The sequence below is a fragment of the Dama dama genome, chromosome 21 (genome assembly GCF_033118175.1).
Source record: "Dama dama isolate Ldn47 chromosome 21, ASM3311817v1, whole genome shotgun sequence".
Lineage (NCBI taxonomy): Eukaryota > Metazoa > Chordata > Mammalia > Artiodactyla > Cervidae > Dama > Dama dama.
Window position 1 is genome coordinate 65,450,970 of NC_083701.1, and position 20,864 is coordinate 65,471,833.

The window sequence follows — 20,864 nt, forward strand, 5'->3', positions numbered from 1 at the left end:
GAAAGATAAACCTAAATGTGGGCTAAATGTGGAGACAGAGAGGAATTCACTTAAAAATAAGAGGAGAAAAGGCTGAAAATTAGAGTTTGGAAAAGACTTAGAATTCACACAGCACAGAAAGAGAAAGAAAGAAACCACTATCATCTGAACATTACAGTTTATAAAGATTTTTCAAGCAAGCATTTTCTCATTTAAGCCATAAAATATCTTTGATGAAATGCAGAGAAGGTGACTTGAATTTCAGTCTTCAGACATTCACCCTTGTGCTGTGTTCAAACCATTCTCTCTATATAATTTTCAAGTAACTTGCTGGGGGTGGGGGTGGATTATCCTCAGGAGTAGGAGCTAATTTTCCCCCAGTGAGATAAATCTGACAATATGAAGAAAGATGGACTAAAAAGAAGAGACTAGAAAACTGATGAAGACCCTAACTAGGAAGTTGGCAGCAAAATATGCATAAGAAAGGGATAAATCTAGGAGAGATTCAGAAGGAGATAGATGACTTGAGAGAGGGGAAATGAAAGGTGTCAAGGAGAAAAAGCTAAGATTCTGTTGTAAGCATTGAGGAGAACACTGGTAACTAGTCAAAGGGACTGGAAAACATACATGTACTCACTGAGTTTCAGGAACTCTATAGACTTCCAGAAGCGCAAGATAAAGGAAAGGCCTCAAGCCTGGGAACAGTGCATGTTGTGCAATGAGAGCTGCTGAGACAAAGACAAACCCCTAACCTGTCTGAAGTCTGGAAGCCCAGAGCCATATTTGAACTACAACCTGCTCAGCTCAACCACAGTGGCCACAGGCACCTTGTAGGGTACTACAGTAACTATAGTTTTTGGCTTCCCAATAGAGCTTCCTCCTTTCTGTTTCCTTTTGCTTTAAGTTTATCCTCTAGTCTAGACTGGCTGTCAATCACAGTACCATTCTTATCCACAATCCATGCCCAAACTATAGAGATAGGATGACCCAAGCAAGGCCAATCAGAACCTTCATTGATATTGATATTGTAAAATAACAACTATATTTTCTTATTGTCTATATTCTTGAAGCTCTGGCATCTTGGACTTCACAGACTGGGAGAACTACCCCTCCCATGGTAAGTGAATTCTTAATGAACATTCCTTTCATATACAGTCAACTAATCTAAAACCCATACTGTTCAATCACTTCCTTTATCTAACTCTCACAGGCCAAACCAATTTTTCCCTGCCCTAATCAACCCAGGGCCAGGTACCAAACAACTTGGGACAGTTCCAATACCTGAGAGTCCATTGAAATTATTCATATTAGCCAACACTAAGCCTGCTTACCCAGTCTAACACATTCTTTCCTGCCAAAAGCACAATAAAGTCTTTTGCCCATGTTTCCCCATCATTCCTTTTACCTCTTAACCAATCCTGATGCTTCCCTATGTGACCCTGCATGGCATGGCATGCCCTTCCTCCTGGAAATCGTGAGCAGCATTGACAGATTCACTCCTGGGAACTGTGAGCAACATGATTCACTGGCAATCATTTCCTAATCTGTTGGCCTCACCACACCTGAATAACAATAAAACGGATTTTAAAACATACAGATGTTGCAAATAAAATTATTACTGGGGGTCCTACTTACAGAAACTAGGCAAGAAAAAGAAATAAAAAGCATTCAAATTAGGAAAAAAAGTAGTAAAACTGTCACTCTTTGTAGATATATAGAAAACCCTGAAGACTCCATCAAACTAACTAATAGAATAAACAAACACAGTAAATTTGCAAAATAATAAATCAACACACACAAATCTACTGCATTTCTATACATTAATAATGAAATATCAGAAAGATAATTCACGAAGACAATCCCACTTACAACTGCATCAAAAAGAATAAAATACCTAGGAACAAATCTAACCAAGGATATGAAAGATATGAGCACTGAAAATATAAGACATTAATGAAAGAAACTAAGAAAGATACAAATAAATAGATATTCTGTGTTCATGCAATCGAAGAATTAATTCTATTAGAACGTTCATGCTACCAAAAGCAATAAACAGATTCAATGCAATCCCTACCAAAATTTCAATGGTATCTTTCACAGAAATAGAACAAATGATCCTAAAATTTGTACAGAACCACAAAAGATGCCAAATAGCCACAGAAATCTTGAGAATGAAGAACAAAGCTGGCATCATGCTCTTTTATTTCAAACCATACTATAAAACTATAGTAATTAAAACAGTGTGGCATTTTCATAAAAACAGGCACATAGATCAATGGAACAGAATAGAGAGCTCAGAAATCAACCCAGGCATACATGATCATTAATTTATAACAGAGTCAAAAATATACAGTGAAGAAAGGACAGTCTCTTCAATGAATGGTATTGGGAAAATAGGACAGCCACATGCAAAAGAATGAAACTGAACCACTATCTTCACCACACACAAAAAATAACACAAAATAAATTAAAAACTTGTATATAATACTTGAAACCATAAAATCCTAAAGGAAAACATAAACAGTAAGCTCTTAGCAATGATTTTTCGAATCTGACACCAAAGCAAAAATGAACAAGTGGGACTATATCAAACTGAAACACTTCTATACAGCAAAGTACAGATGCACATTGGTGCGTCCACTATGGAAAACAGTCTCCTCAAAAAATTAAAACTAGAGCTATCATCAACAAAATGAAAAGGCTATCTACTGAATAGGAGAAAATATCTGCAAATCATAGGGCTAAATATCCAAAATATATAAATAACTCATATAACCTAATAACAAAAAAAAAAGATTCCAATTAAAAATAGGCATAAGATCTGATAAATATTTTCCAAATAAGACATACAGGAAGCCTATAGGTACACAAAAAGATGCTCTACATTATCCATCATCAGTTCAGTTCAGTCACTTAGTCATGTCCAACTCTTCGAGACCCCATAGACTGTAGCATACCAGGCTCCTCCATCCATGGGATTTTCCAGGCAAGAATACTGGAGTGGGTTGCCATTTCCTTCTCCATAGAGCAATGTACTACTGATATAATCAAATTCCATCCCCCCATCCCCCCAGGGCAGACCCATAAACTGGGGAATAATTATACCACAGAAGTTCTCCCACAGGAGTGTGAGCTCTGAGTCCCATGACAGGCACCCCTGTCAGGGGGTCTGGCATCAGAAGGAGGAGCCCCCAAACCATTTGGTGTTGAAGGCCAGCAGGGAGTGAGTACAAGAGATCCACAGGACTGGGGGAAATAGAGACTCCACTCTTGGAGGGCGCACACAAGGTCTCATGTGCACCAGGACCCAGGACTTCATACAAGCCTAGGCCAGACCTACCTGCTGGTCTTAGTAGGTCTCCTGGGGAGGCAGGGGATGGCTATGACTCACTTATGGACAAGAACACTGGTGGTGGAGGTATCAGGAGGCCAGCATTTTGGCGCCAAGACCTGGCCCCAATGAATACCTGTAGGTTCCAGGGCTGGGATGCCTCAGGCCAAACAACCAACAGAGCTGGAACACAGACCCATTCATCAGCAGACAGGCAAACAAAAGACTTTCTGAACTCACAGTCACCTCTAGACACACCCCTTGATGTGGCCCTGTCCACCAGAGCACCCAGGCCCAGGTCTTCCCACAAGTGGGCAAGGACTGGCCCCTCCCACCAGGAAGCCAGACACCAGAAGCAAGAAAGCTACAATTCAGCATGCTAGAGAACCGAATTCACAAACACAGATAAAAACCTACCCTGGGACCAGTTGGCCCCTGGCCTTTGGGCTGAGAGAGGAGTATACTGCTAGAACACATAGGACATCCCCTACAGACAGCCACTTCTCCAGGGTGAGAAACATAACAGAAAAATACAAATAGAAATTCAGACAAAAATGAGGGCATTATGCCAAGTGAAATAAGTCAGACAAAGATAAATGGCATTCCACTTATTTTTTTAATTTTTTAAGTGGAATCTTCAAAAATTAAACTAAAAAGAAAACAAGCTCATAGATATAGAGAACAGACTGGTGGCTGCCACAGGAAAGGGTTTAAGGCTGGGAGAAAAGGGTGAACAATTTGTTTAAGTATAAAAAGAAAGGAAGGGAGGGAGGGAGGGAGGAAGAGCCTCTCCTTGCAATTAAAAGATATGAACTCAGACACGCATCTATCACTGGTATTTGTTTTCTAAATGTTCCTTTTGTGCTGACATTAGATCCCTCTAAGATCTACTGAGTTTTCTGCTATTATTCTCCTACCCAAATACTTTTCTCACCCAACTTAACCAAACCCTGTGTTTGTTTTCTTGGACCAGACCTACATTCTCAAATGCACCTGGGAGGCATCTCAACTTGTGGATACCTTCAAAGCCTAACTAAATTCATAACCCCTTCCCCTTAACATCTTTCTTTTCTAGATTCCCATTCGTGATAGAACACACTATCCTTCCACATATAAATTCTCAGAACTTGGTAGGCAGCCTTCCCTTCTTCTTTCTCCCTCAAAATCCTGCACATTGATTGGCCCCTTCATTGCTTCAGCCCTATCTTTGTGCAGCCCCTGGGGCCTCCCTCTTGGAACAGAAGCAAGTCTCTCTATTCTGTGGGCATCAGAGCCCTCTGCTCATTTTCCTCCTGAGGATCACTGCTGATCATCTGAGTGTTATGTTTGTCTCTGATGCTAGACCGTGACTATCTTGAAAACAGAGAGCTTTGTTTTATATAACTATGTATTTTGATTTCCTCCATATTTCAGTCTAAAATCAAAAAGATGCTCAAATAATATTGGTTGAATTACTTTTTAATTGCATTGATTGCAATAAATGCAATGACAAATGACAAAGTAAATGCAATGACAAATGACAAAGTAAATGCAATTACTTTAAAGGGAGGATTTTCTTGAGTCTTCTGATTAGAAAAAATAAACAGAAAAATCTGATGTGAGGTGTAATTAGAACAGCATAAATAAATAAAGGGGTAAAAATTCAATAAACTTGGTAGAAAGATGTTTAAAAGTTTCCTAGATTGATAGAAATAAAATAAATTTGGAAAATACAAATGTCTTTAACTTCAAATGATTGGAAGACAATTATAGCTGTCCCTCAATCAGACTACACTGAATACTGAACATTTGAAATAATTTACATTTTTAAAATTATAATTGAGAAAAAGTAAAATAAAGTCTTCATGTATAAAATTGAGAAAAAAGAAATGTTGTGTCCACTGGGATTGCCAGGATGGGCATCTGTAGCTATAGTTACCCATTTTGCCTATTGTATACTGAGAACCTGTCTGCAAAATGAAACTAAATCGGACAAGCTAAGCCAAGAGATAGAGACAACAGGGCTAGAGATCGGTCCATATCACATCATTTGTAACCTCAATCCTGCCATGCCTAACACCATGTATCAGAGATACCAAAAGTATCTCTGAACTTTCCAGTTACAAAAGTTACAGATCTCCCTTTTTGGTTTAGTATCATTTTAGTTAGATTGCTTTCACTTCTAACCAGATGTTCTGATTCAAAATCTCCAAACTCATCACCTTCCCCAGAATCTCCTCTAACCCAGAAAGAGGATTTGCCTCTTTCTATTAATGCAAACATAATGGTCCTATCATTCAGTCTCATCTATTCATTTCCCCACATATTCAATGTCACTAAATCTTATCACTCTATCCTTTTACATCCCTTCCTTTTCTCCCTGCCAACAAAATTGTCACCACTGCAATTCTGGTCTTTTATTTTTCTACCTTAGCAGTAGTATCATACATCACACATCTCAAAGATCACCTTCTCTCTGAAACTTCTTATCTGCAAACCCCTCGCTCTGCTTTTTCTCCACCTCCACTCTCGTTCAATCTTTCTGAGTCAACCCAGGCAGTTTTTTCCTGGGTGCTTTTCCTGACCTGGTTCCTCTTCTCACAGAATGTGTTGCATGTATTCTTCTACAATTTTCTAGCATCCTCTGCTTATCTCTTTTAAAGTTTACCATTTCTGAATCAAAATTCTGAATCAAAATTATCTAGATTATGTCACCAGTCTTAAAGCTTTTCAAGGGAAAGATCAATGTCCTATGTATGATCTGCCAGGTATATAGCAGAAGCTCAATAAATGCTTTTGAGGTTTTAAAGCGAATTGTGTTTTCTTCATCCTTGTGTCCCCTCCACTCAGCACATGTGTGGCAAAGAGTAGAAGCTAGGTTGATGCCAGCTAAGTGAAGAGCCTCCTGCAATAGACTGAATGTGTCGCCATAAAATGTGCATAATACCATCATAATAATGTGACAGTATTAGCAGGTGGGGCCTTTGATAGTTAATTAGGTCATGAAGATATAGTCCTCATGAATGGGGTTAGTGCCCTTGTAAGAGGGGCACCTTCTATTTTTGCCACGTGAGGATACTATGAGAAAGTGGCAGTCGACAGCTCAGAAGAGGGTCCTCAGCAGAACCTGACCATGTTGGCACCTTGATCTCAGACTTCTAGCCTCCAGACAGCAGAAGTAAATTTCTGCCATGCATAAGCCACCCTCTCTATGGCACTTTGTTACAGCAGCTGGAGCTAACTAAGACACTTTCTTGCGTCCAGTCTGATTGTATTTCTGTCCACCCAACTCACCATTTCAGATTAATCTTGGCTCACAACATCACCTTGTGGTTAATGATTCCAAGAATGCTTTCATTAGCACCTTAGAACACCTTTGCCTTTCCTCTTCACCTAAGCTGCCAATTCTTCAAAATTGTACGTGCTCCATGATATTATCATCAACATTTTCTTAACCATGGCAAATATCTCCACTATGAACTAAGGCTGTCTGATCTCAGCTGGGTCCCTTTCATTGCTCAGCAACCCTTATATTTATCTTCAACTGACTCCTATCAAATTCCCCAGAGCAGCTGCTACAAAGTTTTTCCACTCTCCTTAAGCCCTAGATTCAACCTCTACTCCCCTCATGCTCAGCAAAAGCTCTTCTCTTCTACATAACTGAAAAAATGATATTATGACCATGAGATGACTTGGCTTTCTCCATCCTCAACCCAAAACTTCTCTATCCCTTTATCTACACAATTCTTCTCAGCTCCCATCTCAGTGAAAGAACTGTGCACCTTCCTTTCCAAATGCAAATTCTCTATCTATACTGCAGCAATTATTGAGAGGCAGAGACACTGAAGAATATCCTCCAAACTGACCAGGAACTTTGAGACCAGAAAACAAAGCAGGCAATTCCATTAAGTGCAATTATGAATTTACTGTGGATAACCTACACACAGGCAGATGGGATGATCTGGAGGCATTTGCAGTTGCACTTTGCACCACAGAAAGGGGTACCGGGGGTCTAAAGGGGCCAAAGCTAAAAACAGAATCCAACTATCGAGTGTGAAGCATGACCACACCGATGGGGACAGGGGATTTTTTCCCTCCCCAGGGATCTCATGACCAGTAGCCATCTGTGTAAGCATATCAGATGCTTCCCGTTTTCATATCAGAAGACATGGGTAAATGTTGATGGGGAACATATCTGGTTTGGGCAAATTCCTTGTCAATTAAGCTAAAGCTCAGTCTCACAGAAAGAGGGGTAGGGGTTGGAACTGTGGACCTAAATAAAGCTGACAAGATGGAGTCAGTGTGGTACAGCCACACACCAACTATCCAGTTTTTTCCCTCTTCTTGGCTCCTTCCCTTTACCATACAGGAATGCTTAAATCTCCTCTGTCCAAAAAGTCATTAATATTTCATCATTACCTAATGTTGATTGTTAGCACTCACAATGTGGCAAGTGCCACTGTAGGCAGTTTGCATACGTGCTCAGTTGCTTCAGTGTGTCTGACTCTTTGCAACCCCATGAACTATAAACCACGAGGCTCCTCTGTCCATGGAATTTTCTAGCCAAGAATACTGGAGTGGGTTGCCATTTCCTCCTCCAAGGGATCTTCCTGACTCAGGGATTGAACCCATGTCTCCTGCATTTGGAGAAGGATTCTTTACCAATGAGCCACCTGAGAAGCCTGTAAGCAGTTTATACAGATCATTTTTAATTAATCCTGACAATAAACTTTGATGTTCTTGATATTATATTCCCTATTTTACAGACTAGGAAACTGAAGCCAGTAGCACTGAAAAATTTACTCAAGGTCACTTGCTTTTCACTTCCTTATACATGCCCACTTTTCTAAAGAATAATCTAAATTTGATTCTTCTCTCTTATTTCCTTCCTCTCTCCCTTTGTGCATCTACGTCGTGTGTCCAAAAGCTTCATTGCTATACCAATCACAATTTGAGCAGTTCCACATCTGTCAGCACAGACAAAGAAATGCATACGCTACAGACACACATACTTACACACCATTAACACTCATTCAATATATATTTGCTGAAATGTTGAAAAACTGAATTATATATAGCTCTCTTATAGTTCTCAAGAGAATAATATTTTAAAAATAAATCAGCACTGCCCTTTTCCACTTTCTCAGCTACTATTATAACTTTTATAATTTTTCAAGCTCAAAGGAACAAAACAACTAAAGCACTGAGTAGGTTTTCTTGAGTTTGAAAAGCACTCACTGCCTCAGTGTTTTCCTCCAGTGACCTGACCTAATCCCATGGCCCACAGGTTGGCACAGTTTCCACAGCTTTAAAGAAGACCTTTTATTTATTTATTTTTTTTGGCTGCACCTCTCGGCTTGTGCATCTTAGCTCCCCGATCAGGGATAGAACCCAGGCCAAGGCAATGAAAGCACTGAGTCCTAACCACCAGAAGGACATGACTGGGTCCAGAAACGAAGAGCATTCAACAGTATCAGCTGCAACTCCTTCCCCATCAGAAAGGCCAGGCTGACATCAGGTCAACTGAGGAAGCAAACATGTCTTTTATTGAAAAGTGTTTAATTGGACATTTTGAGAATCTAATGTCATGTATGCAGATGCAAACGTCTGAAGAGTTGTTTTCAGTGTAGTTTGTGTCAGACAGGCTCCCATGCCAAGCCAGCACACAGCCTCCCATTATTCAGCTGGGCTCAGCTTGTAAAGATGTTTCAGCGCTCTCTGAGTCTTGTAAATTTCCACATCCAAAGGCTCATCTGTTTTTTCAAGGCAGAGTCATTTCTCCCCTCATGCATAGACATCAATCCTTCCCCTGCCAATCCCTGTTACTGCCTGCTCTGGTTCAGAAAAGGTTTTGGAGCTATTATTTAAGAGGCGATTACTCTATCTATAGAAGTTTTAGTAGTCTTGAGAAGACTGACAAAGGATAAGTCGGACTCTTGATCCCTACTCGGAAACTGAGTCTTAGCTGATGTAATTATTTCAAGAACTGTTTCTGTTATTCACTGACCCAGAAAAACACAGCTTATTATTAGCTCAGCTAATAGATTTCCACCTTAACATATCCCCCCCTAAAAGGAATCAGTTCTTGATTGGGAGGATAAACAAGGATATACAAGTGGATGCTGTGAAATCCATTCATCTTTAAGAATTGAATCATCCACACTCTGCCTTGAAAATGCAATGCAAAAAGAAAAATTTGTCATTATCACAAATTGTTATGATGCCTTCACTATATTCTCTTCCTATTATCAAACACCTTCTACAGGAAAAATTTTTACATATTTAAAGTTCTAAGTGGGAAATACACATGAAAAATATTGTTCTTGAATCAGGTTCAGTTCAGTTCAGCCGCTCAGTCATGTCCGACTCTTTGTGACCCCATGAATCACACCATTCCAGGCCTCCCTGTCCATCACAACCCCCCGGAGTTTACTCAAACTCATGCCCATCGAGTCGGTGATGCCATCCAGCCATCTCATCCTCTGTCGTCCCCTTCTCCTCCTGCCCCCAACCCCTCCCAGCATCAGGGTCTTTTCCAATGGGTCAACACTTCGCATGAGGTGGCCAAAGTATTGGAGTTTCAGCTTCAGCATCAGTCCTTCCAGTGAACACCCAGGACTGATCTCCTTTAGGATGGACTGGTTGGATCTCCTTGCAGTCCAAGGGACTCTCAAGAGTCTTCTCTAACACCATAGTTCAAAAGCATCGGATACCCAATTCAAGAATAAAATCTGCTACTAGTTTACATTGTAAAACATTGCCACTAGTTTTACACTGTAAAGCTAATAACATTCTTATGACTTTTTATCCAGTGGAGAGCATTGGATAAAACAAGTAAGTTTATCAAATTGTAAAGCAACAATAGCCCAATTTTTAAAAACCCACTTAAAGAAAAAGAAAATTATTAGCATTTATTAATGAGTTCATTTATTCATACTACAGACAGTGACTGGTTACCTACTGTGCTCAGAGCAACTGCAACTGTTTCAGATATACAGAAATAAAGACTATGTCATCCTAGGCCTGGGCCTTAGGAAGCTAGTGAAAGATGAAGGCAAATGACTAGGACACACACACAAAATAGGAAACCGATTCTCAAGTACTAACAATAAAGTACAGTTGACCCTTGAACAACATGGGTTTGAACACGGTGCGTCCACTCACATCTGGATTTTTTTTTTTAATAAATACCACAGTACTACAGGATCAAATGTTGGTTGAATCTGAGGACTACAGATAGGTGGGGCTAGCTATACAGTTATTCTCAGATTTCTGACTGCTAAGGGGTTGGTGCCTCTAATCCCCAAGTTGTTCAAGGGTCAACTGTAATAATAAAGTTGTGCAGGATTATCACAGGAGAGAACACGGAAGTAATAACAGAGAGGATGGTATTTCAGCTCAGCATTGCAGGATAGACAAATTTTCACAGTTGTATAGTAGGAAGGGTCTTTCTAGTTAAAGAACAACCGTGAGCAAAGATGTGAACATTTATAACATGTTCTCCAGAACTTACTTATTTTAAAAAGTCTGGGGTATAAAAAGCTGCAGTATTATAAAGCACTAGGGGGAAATTGAAACATACACATGCATACAACAAATGTATTCCCAGTCCCATTTCAGACATAGTGGTTCAGAACCCACAGAGTTAGGTGGGACCCAGGAATCAGTATCTTTCAAATCCTCCCATGTCAAGATGTGCACCCATGATGCAATCCAATATACACATATAGAATAATATGTGGAGGGGTCTTATAGGTGTTATGGGCTGAACTGTGCCACACCCCAGTTCATACGCTTAGGCCCTACAACCCAGTGCCTCAGAATGTGACGATATTTGGAGATGGGGACTTTAAAGAGGTAATTAAGTTAAAATGAGGGCACTGGGGGAGGTGGGCTAATACAACCTCATTGAAGAGGAAATTTGGACATATAGAGACCCCAGGGGTGCACATGAACAGAGAAAAATGACCATATGAGGAAACAGCAAGAAGATGAACATCTGCAAGCCAAGGAGAGAAGCCTCAGAAGAAACCAAACCAGTTGACACATTGATCTTGGACTTTCAACTTCTGTTAACTATGAGAAAATAAATTACTGCTTAACCTACACAGTCAGTGGTATTTTGTTATGACAGGCCTAGAGAACTAACACAGTAAGTGAAGGCACTAGGAATGCATGGAGAAATATATTTTAATGCCAAATCTTTAAGAACCTTAAATGTCATATTAGGAGTTTATACTTTATTTCACAGGTAATTTCTCAAAATGTAGGTCTTCTGAGAAGGAAAATAATATGATCTGGCCTATGATACAACTCTTGAAGCAGTGTGGAAGATTAAATGATTTAAAAGATTCTGCCTGTCCAAGGCAAGAAACAATAAAGGATATGACTAGAGCCATGATAGGATTGCTGTTCTTGTTCAGTCGCTAAGTCGCATCCAAATCTTTGCAACTCTATGAACTGCACCACATCACATTCCTCTGTCATCTACTATCTCCCAGAATTTGCTCAAATTCATGTCTACTGAGTTGATGATGCTATCTAACCATCTCATCTTCTGTTGCCCTCTTCTCCTCCTGCCCTCAATCTTTCCCAACATCAGTGTCTTTTCCAATGAGTCAGTTCTTAGCTCAGGTGGCCAAAGTATAGGCGCTTCAGCTTCAGCATCAGTCCTTCCAATGAATATTCAGGGTTGATTTCCTTTAGGATGGACTAGTTTGATCTCCTTGAAGTCCAAGGGTCTCTCAAAAGTCTTCTCTGGGACCACAATTCAAAAGCATCAAAAAACTCTTTTCTTTTTGTTATTAGTTCTAGAAGGTATTGTAGGTCTTCACAGAACTGGTCAACTCCATCTTCTTCAGCATCAGTGACTGGGATATAGACTTGGATTACTGTGATACTGAATGGTTTGCCTTGGAAACAAACCAAGATCATTCTGTTGTTTTTGAGGTTGCACCCAAGTACTGCCTTTCAGATTCTTCTGTTGACTATGAGGCATACTCCTTTCTTCTAAGGGATTCTTGCCCTTATATATATATATAAGGATCATCTTATACATGGATATATATATATATATCCATATATATATAATGATATATGATATAGATATATATATATAATGATCATCTGAATTAAATTTGCCCATTCTGTCCATTTTAGTTCACTGATTCCTGAAATGTCAATATTCAATCTTGCCATCTCCTGCTTGATCACATCCAATTTACCTTAATTCATGGACCTAACATTCCAGGTTCCTATGCAATATTATTCTTTAGAGCATCGGACTTTACTTTTACCACCACATCACCACATCCACAGCTCACCATCATTTCTGCTTTGGCTCAGCCATTCATCCTTTCTGGAGCTGTTAGTAATTGCCCTCTGCTCTTCCCCAGCAGCACACTAGACACCTTCTGACCTGGTGGGCTTATCTTCCAGTGTCATATCTTTTTGCCTTTTCATACTGTTCATGGGGTTCTCCAGGCAAGAATACTGGAGTAGGCTGCCATTTCCTTCTCCTGTGGACCGTGTTTTGTCAGAACTCTTCACTGTGACTCCATCTGTCCTGGGTGGCCCTGCATGGCACAGCACATAGCTTCAGTGAGTTTACCTAATCCCTTCACCCCAACAAGGCTGTGATCCATGAAGGGGATAGAAAGGACAGGGACGATTAAAAAGCAGAAAATTTCAGGTACTGTCAAAGGTAGACACAACAGCTTTTGGTGACTTAAAATCTGGGAGGATGAGGAATAGGGAAGAGTTAAGGCTAACCTCCCCAAGTTTTGAGCCTGTTTGTGCCCTGTATTTCAGACACATCACAGAATCCTTTCTGGGTTTTCTATTTTGGTTAATGGCATCTCAATCTATAAGAAAACCCACAAAGCATTCTTTGGAATGAAACTGAGGTGAAAACTAAAGAAAGGAAATAGATCCAGTGTAGAGATGGAGATTCTTAAGAACAGAGGAGCTCATTATAGCTATAGGGTACTGAGAACACTGTTTTCACTTCCGTCAGTACTCCTGTCCTTATAGAAAGAAACAACACTGAACAAGCTGACAACCACTCTCCTTAGAGCAGGGAAGCAAGGGTAAAAAGCAAACCACCACCCTAAAATCTAGAGAGACAGGTAAATCCAGAGAGTCACAGCCCAGATCTGGCTTATCTGGAGCAGACACCACTGAATCCATAAAACGTAGGAATTCCTAAACGGTAATTCTAACAAATTGCTGAAGACTGAATACTGGCTACCCCAGGAGTGAGGATCTCCTAAGGTCACAGTCTCAGGGAAGGAGGGGAGTGATTTCCAACTATCTGGGGTAACCACAGGACAGCTGTTACGAAAAGGCAAAGACAGAAGAGAAAGTACCAATGAAAAAAATAATAATGACAGTAGCTAATAATGACTGGGAAGGCCTTTCCTAAATGCTTACATTTCTTAACCCTACAGCAAATCTATAGGATAATGCATTGGTTTTCTACTGCTGGCTGTAACACATGACCACAAAACTTGGTGGCTTAAACAAAACAAATGCTTATAGTTCTGTAGGTCAGAAATCCAACACTGGACTTACCAGCTAAAATCAACGTGTTGGCAGGGCTGCATTTCTTCTGGGGGGCTCTAGGGAAGGATCTTTGCCTTTACCAGATCCTGGTGGCCATTAACATGCCACTTAATTAAAGGGTTATTTGCCTCTTGGAAGATTTAATCATAAAGTTGTTTTATATTGTAGACTCTCCTGTTACATTTTAAGTATTGTTTGATTTCCACAGATATTCTCTAGAGACTTCATGACCATCCCTACTGCATGTAGCACAGCCGGCGGTAAGGAGCCTTTCCATCACTGCCTCTCTCCCCAATCTTGGTTTTCTTGACCTTCAAATATCACCTGCTTTATTCTTATTTTTACATGATGGACATGGTAGGAGTGGAAGGGATACACTGAAACACATCAAGGTTCCCAGGCAAGCAAGATTCCAAAACAATTGATAGAGCAGTGGGCTGAAGTTCAGAAGGCCTGGAGTGCTTGCCAGTTACAGGATCTGAGACAAACTACAGCCTCTTTCATATCAAGATTTTTATTTTATAAAAGCAAGATAATAGTGCCTGGCTGCACATGCTTCTGAGGGTTCATGTAACAATCAAATGTAAAAATTCTTTTTAATATATAAGGTTCTATGTTAATATATCCTTTTTCCAAGCAAGTCTAATGCCATGACCCTAAGAGAACACTACATCAATCTAACTTTTTCTTTGTTAGCAACTATTTCTCATAGAATTCATTAAATGTTCTGAAAATTCCTCCTAATTATTACCCTTTCCTTTTATCTTACTCTGTTATTCTTCTCTTAGTTCAAGGTCTTCCAACACTTTATCTGCAAAATAAGAACGAACCCTCTGCACAGTACTTCTAAACAATCACCTGTTTGTCTCTCCCTAATAAGTTTAATTAAAAGACGCTTGCTCCCTGGAAAAAAAGCTATGACCAACCTAGAAAGCATATTAAAAAGCAGAGATGTTACTTTGCCAACAAAGGTCCATCTAGTCAAAGCTATGGTTTTTCCAGTAGTCATGTATGGATGTGAGAGTTGGACTATAAAGAAAGCTGAGTGCCGAAGAATTGATGCTTTTGAACTGTGGTGTTGGAGAAGACTCTTGAGAGTCCCTTGGACTGCAAGGAGATCAAACCAGTCAATCCTAAAGGAAATCAATCCTGAGTAAGGATTGATGTTGAAGTTGAAACTCCAATCCTTTGGCCACCTGATGCAAAGAATTGACTCCTTGGAAAAGACCCTGATGCTGAGAAAGATTGCAGGTTGGGGAAGAAGGGGACAAGAGGATGAGATGGCTGGATGGCATCACTGACTCGATGGACGTGAGTCTGAGCAAGCTCTGGGAGTTGGTGAAGGACAGGGAAGCCTGGTGCGCTGCAGTCCCTGGGGTTGCAAAGAGTCAGACATGACTGAGCGACTGAACTGAACTGAACAAGTTGAATTAGATGAGAACCAAATATCACAACCAAAGCTTGTGATATTCTTACCACTAAAGAAATACATTATTTGGAAGAGCCAGCTCAAATACCATCTCTGTATTCCAAATCTGCCTATACCTGTGTCTTGAGCAATCAGTCCTCTCTGCTATAGTACTACCATTTGCTTATCTTTGTTCATTTCAACCACTCCCCTCTGTGTCACTCTGGTTTTCTTGGCGATTTTTAATAACCCCTCATTGTTTGAGTATCTTTTTTTTTTTTTTTTTCAGTAGAACTTACATAAGAATTAGAGTTCTAAGAAAAACTCACCTGAAATATAATGGTCATTAGTAAAATCTAGTGTGATTTCTTCCTTCTTTTTACATGATTTATTGAATTGATTTGTCTATTTAGACTGCAGATCTGTCATTTGTCCTGTCTTGGCTACATGATGTCACAGTACAACTATAGTCACTAGTCAAGGGTATGCATCAAGGATCTCCCGTGGACGTTCCACAGTTGTCTCTACTCACTGTCTTCCTCCCCAAACCTCTTCCTCATCTGATGTTTATTACCCTCATTCGTGGCATCTCCATCTACCTAGGTAAGCAATACCAAAACCTCAGAATTATTGTTAACCTTACTTACCATACCCAGTTAGTCATTAAACCCTGCTCTCCCTATCTTCTGAATATCTCTCAAACCTATGCTAGTTTAGACTCTTATCCTATTTCCTTTGGACTATAGCACCAGCATCCTCATTTTCCTCTGGCCTCCCAGCTTTCCGTCTCTAGTTTCCCCAAAATGTTATTGCTGGAGCTATTTTCTAGAGAAAGTCCAATTATAGCACTCCTCCTATTTAAAAATTAGCTTTAAAACTCTTAAATAAAATTTTCTAGGCTGTGATAAAGATGAAATAACATGACATTCAAGGACCTTCTCTCTCTGGCCCCAACCTCACAAGACCCACCCAATCCGGGTCTCTCTCTGGCAGTGCCATGCTCAAGCTGCCTCCTTTTCTTTGCCCATCCTCTTCTCTGTGCTCAGAACACTCTTCTCCCTCCTTTTGGCCTTTAGGCTTCGAAATCCAGTTCAAAATTCACCTGCTCTATGAAATCTTCCTAAATTCTGACCAAACCTCTCTCCTGGGAGAATGAGTGGCTGCTACTTCCACATGACCCTGTGCTGCAGTTGTTTGCGGATGGACCACTTCCCTCCACAAACTCGGCCTCTCGTGCATCTTTATCTGGCACACAGTATGCACTCAATAAACGGTTACTGAAATTAACACGCACAGAAGAAAATAATAACTAAAGAAAAATTCCACAGGAGCACACCAGTCCTTCATCTTAGCTACACTAAAGAGACAGGGCCCGAGAATAAAGGAAAGGACTAATAATCTGATGCAGCAAACACATGAATGGGTTGTTTGTTTTAAAAAACCTAAGTGGTTTAGGGAGGGCAGGGGGAGAAGAAAGTACATTTTAAAGCTCTAGCTCCAGGGCAAGTAATAAAAATTGTTGCTTTAATGTTTTTTTCATAATATTGTGAGCAATGGGAAGGTCTATTCCATCACACCAGCCTTCAGGGCGGAAAGTTTCAGCCTCCTGAGCTAAATCAAACTGGCATCACTCTCAGTTTTTCAAGCAGCTGCAACTGGTCTCTGCCTTCTATGAAACTCAACTTGACTGACAAAGAAGAAACAAAATAATTTACCACTTACTTCATGGGCCTCTCTTTTCCTCTTTTGCTCTTGTCAATTAATTATAAGAGTTCTGGAAATTCATCCTGCATTCCTGCCCCTAGATTACAGCAAGGTAGGCACTGTATTTTGCATTAAGAGTTGTCACTCTTATAAAGAAGGAGGTTGGGAGGTAGCAACTTATCAAGGATCGGAAGCTAACCCAAGAAACAACATTGTACTCAGTTCGATGTCCAAACGTGCCACTCACCCATATATCTCTTGATGTGATTGATCCTTTTTATACTCCCTGGATTGTTAAATCTGAGCACATTTAACATTAGGATGCATCTGCACCTATGTAAAAATGTCAGAGTCTTCCAGAGTACCAATGGAACTCAATAATTTTCAAAATGCTATACCAATTCTCTGTAATTCAGTCTTAATTATCCCCCTCCTGAGCTCCCATTCTAAATGCACTTATCCACAACGCCCCAGAGTTTAATATATATCCTGGAACACACACAGAGACCACATTCTCCAATGTTACACAGATTTTCCTAGCAGGGATTGTCTGTGTTTTGAATACCTGACCTTCCCATTTTCCAAGCACTGTTTCTATTTTTGGAAGGTAGAATAGGGATTACAAGGTATGCAGCACTGAAGTTTACAGCAAGGATGAAATGGGGCAAAACAAGTAAAAAGGTTAAATGTAACAGTGCTTGGTGAGTGGCCATTGCCCCATAAATATCATCTCTGTTACATTCCATGTCGGAACCACATGTGACCCAACAAGTGGATCTTTGAGAACAGAGTCACAAAAAGTTGTTTTTTTTTTTCCACCAAGCACCACATCTGACTTCACTTCTCCCAAGAGACTGGAAAGAACTGAAGTGGGTAACATTAATTTTATTTTACTTAACACGTTTGGGACTTCGTGAAATGTAGCATGCAAGAAATATTTTAATATGTATGTAAAATGATTTTTTAAGTGCCTTTTAAAAATCTCTAAGGTCCTCCCATTTCCAAAATGTTGTGATCTATGATAACTAATCTCAAATGCAGGCAAATTAATAGTGATAATTCCCTAGATATACTGAAAATATATGGCATTGTCAGGCTGGTTGCATTGAAAACAAGTTAGACCCAGGATGGGGAGCCTGTGGCAATGCACAAAACATTCTTGCCCTCCTTTCTCCCCTCCTGCCCAGAATCTATAATTCTCATTTTAAACTCCCAGGTCTTCCTGTAGCAGATGTGAAGAAGATGAGGAATGAGTTGTAATTTGCAGATAAGACAGTGGGGCCAAGATTCTACAGAATCCCAAGCAGAGCAGTTGAAGTGAGTTAAGCTTTCATAAAATCACCTGCAATTTTACCTTTTACCTAATAAAAGAGAATCCTGGGAGTCTACCTCAGGAAGGGGCCCTATCCAACCTCTTGCATTTCGAAGATTAAGAAACAGACCTAAAGAGATCAAGGAACAAGTCTAAAGTCACCCAGGTTTTCTGAAACCCGGGCCTGGAAACCTGGAACTGAAGCAGTGACCAACTGAATTAAAGCAGTCTCCACCTGTGTCACTTCCAAAGTGTCTGCACACAGATAAATGTCTCTCTTTTCCTCTCTGAACTATAGTCAGCCTTCTTCAGTCACCCATAAGCCAGCCAGCACCTGTCTCGGGAAAGCAAACAAGACCCTCCACAATCCTGAATTCAAAGAAATGTCTGGTTTTACAAATTACTAAAAGCAGAGTCACGTGGTACTGCCTTCAGATTTACTCTTATCTTTCATAAATACATTAAATGATATTATAGTGACACTGATTCTGCAAAGTCAGAAAACAAAATACAAGCAAAAGAAAAAGAAGACGAAGAAGCCTAGACGTACTTCACTTGAAGCAATACATAAAGGAAAATCTACCTAAAATGAAAATATGAGGGGGTGCTTCTGTGGATCATTTAAATACAGCATTGAACTTTTAAATAGCCACAATCAGAATGACTGTGTTTATGAGTGCCACATCTATAGAGCTTCTGGAAAACTACCAGAAGATAAGGGTTGTAAGCCTCTGTCTCCACTGCCTCCACGTTGTGTGTATTTATATCCATTCATGTATTCCTTCATTCAGCTCTATTTCAAGTGTATTCATTCACTGACGTTAATTCACCAGTTCTCCTCCATAGGAACTCACTTATCACGCAACTCCTCAGTACTACTGAAAGAAAAAGAAAGTGAAGTTGCTCAGTCCCATTCTTTGCGACCCCATGGACTGCAGCCTACCAGGCTCCTCCGTCCATGGGATTTTCCAGGCAAGAATACTGGAGTGGGTTGCCATTTCCTTCTCCGGGTGATCTTCCCAACCCAGGAATCGAACCTGAGTCTCCCGCATTGCAGGCAGCCGCTTTACCGTCTGAACCACACTGAGGACCTGACAAGTCCAACAGGGGCTCTGTCCCGCGCAACTTAAGGGCCGGCGTGGAGCCTGGACTTGCACACCAAAAATGAAAGTACAAGATAAAAGGTGAAAAGAACCACAAAGGAGCTCCCGATAAAGGGGGGACTAGGAATTGCTTCCAGATGCGGGCGAGGGAAGCATTTGGCAGCTTGGGGCCGGAGCTCCCCCTCCCACGTCCCAGGACGAGAGGGAAACGGAGCCATGATGCCTGAGCCCAGCATCCTCCTCCATCCCGGCGCCCTCATTCGATGTCCTCATTTCTGGCCCTTTGCTGCGGAAGCCACAGGCCAGGCCGGTCTCCCGGCGGCTTCCCCACCCCCGTATGTCAGTCGCTCCCACGAGCGAGCTACTCGGAAAGTTCCCCTCACTCTGGGGTCGGCCACCCGCCTCGGCTCGCCCGCCCGAAGGAGCCAGGCCCAGCCGTTGGCTGACAGGGGCGGGCAGGCGGCGCACGCACCTGGTCGGCCGCTGGAGCTATGGCGGCGGCGGCGGCGGCGGCGGGGGTGGCCGTTCTCAGGGCCAGGTTCAAGGCCCAGCCTTCGGATGGCGGCGGCCACACCCGCGACGCGGCCCGCCCCCCCCACCTGGTCCTGGCAGCTGCCGGGTTTCTGCGGCGAGAAGGCGGGTCGCAGCGGCCAGGGACTCCGGGCGCCCGCGAGCGGGCGGGGGAGCCAAGCGCCGCCTCCACGACGCCAGACGACGGCCTCGCTGCGACTCAAGCGACCCGAGGGCCGCGGGCTACCGGCTGTCACCTCACCTTCTGGATCTGGCTCCACAGTGTCCTGAGCCCCTCGCAGTCTTGCTTCTTTATTTGGAGTCCTCCGGCCAGAACGTCGCCCTCAGGCCTCGCGGGTGCCCACGGCCTTGGACCTCAGAGCCACGAGGGGTTTGAAGAGCTCAAGTGACCGAAGGGCCTACCTGAGATGTGACCTCAGGTGGCCAAAGGGCTCACCCGAGGTGTCGTGTGCTCGCAGGAGTGCCCGGGCAGGTAGCGAAGGAAGTGGTTGAGGCGCTGAAAGGAAAATGCTCAAGGTTTTGCTGTCTCAGCACCTGGATGAGGGCAGAGTCTGGAAACCCCGGGATTAGGTGAGCTGTCCAACGCCGCCCAGGGCTACCGGGTGATAAGAGCGTTATTGTCCCATCCTACGCCTCAGGGTTGTTGGAGAGCCGACGGTGATGAAGGTGGACGTGAAGACCCGAGCTGGGAGAGATCCGGCAGGTTGATGCGTTAATTATATGAGGGTGCAGGAGAATAAAGGAGATTCGTCTGGCTACCTGGCGTAACTTTATGTATCAACAAGCCACTCGCATCGTTGGTCACACATTGTGTGCTCACGTATTTTCAACGTTTTCTGTTTTGATAAATTTGAATTCCTTTGAATAACTACACTCTTATCAAATACAAACAGTTATATTTGTGAGACACGGAGCAGTTCAGGTCTCCTCTTTAACAACAACAACAAAAAAAAA

The 20,864-nt window shown here is 41.7% G+C and overlaps 1 protein-coding gene across 2 annotated transcripts in view; it reads right to left on the bottom strand.

The window, feature by feature from the left end:
* CPQ (carboxypeptidase Q) overlaps window positions 1-20,365 on the bottom strand; it is a 526,376-nt gene extending 506,011 nt beyond the window's left edge. Inside the window, exon 1 of one of the 2 annotated variants that reach the window (XM_061123718.1) lies at window positions 20,152-20,365. The gene's annotated coding sequence lies outside the window, so the exon portion shown is untranslated. Of the gene's footprint in view, window positions 1-19,851; window positions 20,033-20,151 lie in introns of those variants that run through there. The other variant, XM_061123716.1, reaches the window with a different exon arrangement.
* Between the last annotated feature and the right edge of the window lie 499 nt (window positions 20,366-20,864).